The sequence below is a fragment of the Physella acuta genome, unplaced genomic scaffold, assembly GCF_028476545.2.
Source record: "Physella acuta isolate Inbredline_101_S28 unplaced genomic scaffold, ASM2847654v3 ptg001607l, whole genome shotgun sequence".
Lineage (NCBI taxonomy): Eukaryota > Metazoa > Mollusca > Gastropoda > Physidae > Physella > Physella acuta.
Window position 1 is genome coordinate 204,413 of NW_026733121.1, and position 6,390 is coordinate 210,802.

Here is a 6,390-nt window from a genome sequence, read left to right on the forward strand (position 1 = left end):
AGAGTGTTGTGCGATGTGTCTTCTAGCTCAACTGTACTCAATGTGATGTTCCTTCAATCCAACTATCCTACATGAGATGTGGATACTTATCCAACCATACTACATGAGATATGAATACTTTTCCAACCATCCTACATGAGATATGGATACTTATCCAACCATACTACATGAGATATGAATACTTTTCCAACCATCCTACATGAGATATGGATACTTATCCAACCATACTACATGAGATATGAATACTTTTCCAACCATCCTACATGAGATATGGATACTTATCCAACCATACTACATGAGATATGAATACTTTTCCAACCATCCTACATGAGATATGGATACTTATCCAACCATACTACATGAGATATGAATACTTTTCCAACCATCCTACATGAGATATGGATACTTATCCAACCATACTACATGAGATATGAATACTTTTCCAACCATCCTACATGAGATATGGATACTTATCCAACCATCCTACATGAGATATGGATACTTATCCAACCATCCTACATGAGATATGGATACTTATCCAACCATCCTACATGAGATATGGATACTTATCCAACCATCCTACATGAGATATGGATACTTATCCAATGATCCTACATGAGATATGGTTACTTATCCAACCATCCTACATCAGATATGAACACTTATCCAACCATCGTACATGAGATATGGATCCTAATCCAACCATCCTATATGAGATATGGATACTTATCCAACCATCCTACATGTGAAGTTGCTTCAAAATCAAACATTCTGAATTTCTGTAAATGTAGCTAAAATTAAGCAAATTTAGACATTGTTATAAACATTTTGTCAGTTAAACTAAGTCCCCAGACTCCCCCAATCAATAAGCCCCTGTATAACAACCCAATCCTTAAAAAATTACACTTGGACATTACCCTCCAGTCGATCACTAAACATGACAGTGTTGGGGTTAGGGATAGGAACATATCAGCGAATGTTCTGGATGGAATGTGTTGTTTGTCAATCTACTGTTGGTTTCCCTGTTTTGTATTCTATAGTCTGCCTACATGAGACGGAGTGGTCTAGCGTTAGAGAGCTGGACTGCTAACCCGTAAGTCTCGAGTTCAAATCCGGGTTCAAGTCAGTAGACCGTCCCTGAGTCCACCCAACTCTAATGGGCACCTAACTCACGTTAGGGAAAGTAAAGGCAGCTGGGCATAGTGCTGACCACACTATCTCTTCATATGCTGAAGTCACAGAAACAAGTGAACTCTACTTCACTTGCCCTATAGACCGTCAGGTTTGAAAGGGAAACTACTTACTTTAGTCTGCCTACAGAAAGTATGAAATATGATTTATTCTGTACAATAGTGTACAATGTCAGCCCCATTCCAGGATTTTTATACAGTACCCAAGCATTATATAACATACTAACATCTCTCTGGGGGGGGGGGGGGGGATATTTTCTGAACGCAAGTACGCAGAGTTTCTTCCAGACGGAGCCCTTTGGCATTTCTATAAGGCCGCTCCTCCCCCCCTCTCCCCCCTTTTACTTTCTCGTATATACGAAGTATAGAGAAAGTCTTGTAATCGTGCAAAAAAAAATCGAGATTTTTACAAATCTCGACGTTTTACACCTCACTGATACGGAAAAACATAATTTTGCAATTTTGTCCGTATGTCTGTGTGTGTGTAAACACGATAACTTGAGTACCGTTACAGCTAGGTTGATGAAATTTCATAAATAAGTATTTTATCAAAATCGTAGATCCTGATCAACTTTTGAGCGATTTCCGATAACCGGAAGTGGTACTTTTTCTACTTTGAATTTTTCAAAAGCCTATAACTTGAGTACTATTTCAGATAGATAAATGAAATTTCACATGTAAGTAAAAGATCTAATTCTCTACCTTCTGTTAAATTTTGAGTAATTTCCGTTGACCGAAAGTAGTAAATTACGCTATTTCCGATTTCTCAAAAAACGCATGTAAATTTATAAAGTAGCGTACTAATAATATTGCGCACTATTATGCACATTTGGTTTTGGCGTTCGCTTGGTGCGCAATTCTTTTTTCTACTAGATTTTATTCTATTTTTAAAAGTTTAAGTAAACAAAAATCATGTCTATACTCCGAGTTGCCATCCGACGTAGTGTTATATTAGAATATTCGAGAAAGTTTAGGGGAGATCACCCCCGGTTTATTTTGATACAGTTTGCTAATACATAAGCAGGCCAACAACACTCAACTGGTAGTCCACGCAAATCATTTCCAAATTTTCTGTTGGGGGCAGACTTGATTCAATATACGACTCGCTTAAAACTTAAATATAAACATTAGACCTAATACTAATTTTTAAACAAAAGTTTATCCGGCTAAACTCTCAAAAGCTATTTTAATCCACTTGTTTGGCTCTCCCAATATTGTACTTAATAACCTCGAGATAACCTGATAAAGATATTATCTAAAATTTTTAAAACGTTGACACTGAAAAAAATATTCATATTTTGATTAAATATAGATACCAGCCCTGTATATTTTTGTTTTTAATTGAAAATTTACCTAAATTAATTTTTTTATAAAAACTAAAATGTTTTCATAGAAAGACCATAAAAGAAGTTTAGAAATGATAGTTTGATTAATATGTTTCCCGTTATAGATCGAGCTAATCCGAAAAAAAGATTTGAAGCAGAATGAGAATATTATTCTACCTATGTTTAGCATTAATACCGCCACTAAACAGTAGATCGTAGATCTTGATACATATATAATGTTAGGGTTTCCGCTAGAGGGCAGTCGTCAAACAAGGGAGATAACGTTGTCGAGATGGGCGGAAAAACAAACGTACTACTCTATAAATAGAGTTGGGCTGGCGCGTTATGGAAATCGTTTTGGTTGGGAGGGAGTGTGCATTGTTAAATAAATTCCAAAGGGAGTGTGCGTTATTTTATTGCTGCATATCCTTGAAATAATTTTTTAAAAATTCAATCTAATCCAGATTTTAATAAAAAAATGCATAAACTGTAACTAGCCAAATTCTTTTTTTTTTATCATCCAGTTGTTCGTGTGTATATTAAAGATGAATAAAAAACGTTTAGATTCGTGCGAGGCAGGTGTATCCATTAGTTTGATGACGTGGCATCTCAAGACTGTCTTTACGGCCCCAGGATCAAACAATGTTTTCAGGCGTCTCTCCGGGGTAGGGGAGCCCAAGGAACATGTCCAAAGCCTCTTCTCCCACCCCCGACTTAATCAAAATGTATCTAATTTAGGTAGAAACATATTTCAACCTGTGTTCGTTCTCCCCGTGAATATTAAATGTTCCACCCTTCGAAAGTCTCACATGCCCCCCCCCCCCCCCCGAAAAAAAACACACCCTGACCAAACATAAAATTGACATAAGCTTACTGCTAGAGCCCCACACCCCTTTTGACACCCTACCTCCACGACTTAAAATACATTCAAATAAATGCCGCGAGATAACTTGTTCAAGAATTGAGCATTAAATATGAAATCTAAACTACTGTATTTAGAAGGAATAAACTTAATAGTAACCAGCTTTTCGACTAAAGGCTTTCTACAGATATAATTATATTGTTTACCATTGTAAAACTTTTCTATTTCGTGTCCTCATGGAATGGGGTCGCCCGGTGAAGCCAGAGCCCTTCCCGAACCCACATATGACGTTACTAAGGCATAGCTGGGGGTGGGTGGGGGGGGAGAGGGGGAGAGGGGCGTCGCGTATAATGAACTTCTTAACTATTAAGGTTTAGGTTTGAATGTACAGTTCATTATTTTATAGGTAAATTTTGAGATTTTCCAACTAGGTGTCACCCCCTAAATGGTATCCCCCCCCCTAACCCTCCCTGTGACGCTACTGCATGTTAGATCCAGGTATGAGAAATACCTCTAAAGTTCATCCTAGAAATTGCAATGTAAACACCATTAAGTATCGATATCTTCATTTCATCAGTATCGAGACCCCATTTAATAGTTGTTTTGAACGATCCTATTGACGATAACTCCCGCTAACAAGCCGCGACGTCACTCCGTGTTTTGCTCGGACTAATTAACATAATTTAAACATCCGTCATGCTCTGCTCGCCAAAGCCTACCGTGTACACCGCCCTCTGGCGGGATTCCTGTAATGCACATTTCGATGATATCGGTGGCGGGATTTAATTACAAGCGATCAGACGCGTACAGAAAATAAAATAAATTGTAGTTGAATGTCGGGTGTTGTTGAAAAAACGTATATTGTAAACACATTTTATTGCCTTATATCTACACATCACAGATATTAAAATAATAGGGGTTTTCGAATGGAGTGTATTTTAAAAATTTATTTTTATCAGAAATTTTGCTCAGGGAGAGGGATTTGAAACTTTACTTGGGTGGGGCTATCATATATAGTGATGTCTCAAAGAAAATGTTTAAATATATAACAGCATAAGAAAGGCAGGCTGAAATCGAAGTCAATGGCCTCAATGGCGCATAACCAGTTGACACGTTTCCTTAATTATTTTGGAGGGGGATCACTTCCAACACTAAAATTAAGAAAGAAGAAGAAGATAACACCATACATAGATGAGTAGTTTATCAGTTTCTTACTTACAGGTAACACTCGCTCATGAATGAAGTAATCTTCACAACCCATTTGAACCTAAAACTCCCAATCACCAAATCACTTCTCCATTTCTCATGATGTTACACTTGTAGATTAGCCAATAATGATTTCCTCAGACGATGCAATACAATTTAGCTATGTTGGGGGGGGGGGGGGGGGGAGAAGGAGGACTGGTGTAGCGCTCTCTTTCTTTATATATATATATATATATATATATATATATATATATATATATATATATATATATATATATATATATATATATATACATATTTATGTGAATGTGGCTGTGTATAGAAAGTAATGAACTGGGAACATTGAATAAAAAATGCTTACCCCAGGCGCCATAATAACCCCCGCTTCGTTTCCCCTAGTACACCCATATGCAGCAGCATAGATAAAGAACTGTACTTGTTAATGAGCGAATTTAAACAGGGAAAAACGCTACTTAAATTATTTTTTGATTCGCCTTGCCGAAGGCGGTCTTGGTTTGAAAATGCAGCTGAATTTAAGTTTCAATGGTGTCAAACAATGTTAATCCCGTTAGTCGTAAACTGATCAGAAATCTGGCCAACGTATCTGCAGATTAAACTGTGGAGAATAGCTATTGGTTGACTTTAAAGGTTAAGTTTCAATTATTTAATTTTTTTCAATAACAACTTCCTGATGTATTTATTTTTCAAATTACTTTATATTATTTTGAAAAATCAAGTGTTTTTTTTTTCCGCGTATACAGAGTTTAGAGAAAGCATTGTAATCGTGCACCAAATAAAATGAAATTTTAACAAATTTCGCAGTTTTAAAACCCCCTATTTTATCGTATACTGAATAGAAAGGATTATTGTAACCGCGAAAAAAAATTCTAAATCGATATTATGACAAGAATTGTTTATGTTTTACAACCTATCAGTGCATAAAAAACTTAAGTTTTGCAATCCTGTTAGTCTGCGTTTGTGTGTGTCTGTGTATCTGTAAACAAGATAATTTGAATACCGATTCATACATTAGTGTAATATCAAATTTTTAGTTTTCTATTAACTTTTTAGCGATTTCCGGTAAACAAAAGTGATACGTAATCTACTTCTGGTCTCTTGAAATCCGATAACTTCAGTACAATTAAAGTTCGATAGGCGAATTCTCACATACAAATATAAGTTTGTATGCGCAGATTTCTATCAACTTTTGAACGATTTCCAGTAAATCGGAAGTGGTATTTTACTCGATTTCCGTGGGAACACGATATCTTGAGAACAATTTTAGTTACGTAAATAAAGCAAAAGATGTTACAGTTGGATCACTTTTGATTTTTAAGTGATTTCCGATAGTGGTATGTTACTCTATTTCAGGTTTCTTAAAATACTAAAATATCAACAGCTAGATAAAACTCGTACTTTTGTATATTATGGTTTTTGCTGTTTTCTGTCAAATTTTCAGTGATTTTCAGTGACCGCAAGTAGTACTATACGCTATTTCAGATTTCTCAAAAAAGGTAATCAATGTTTCTTTAAGAAAGTACTTATAGGGCGTGTAAGTAGGTTACCAGCTTCTCGTTATCATTCTTGCCAGCTAGTATTTTAAAGAAATATTTTTATTAAATCGGTAAAGATTTTTAAAAATTCGAAAAGTTACATTCCGCTATTGTTATTTTAAATAGTAAACAATGAAAATGATTGACTACTAGATTAGATTACCTTTAAAAAAATATAGCCAATGTTAAATTGTGATTTTAAAGAAAATCGTATAGCTTGTTATTATTCGATATATATATATATATATATATAT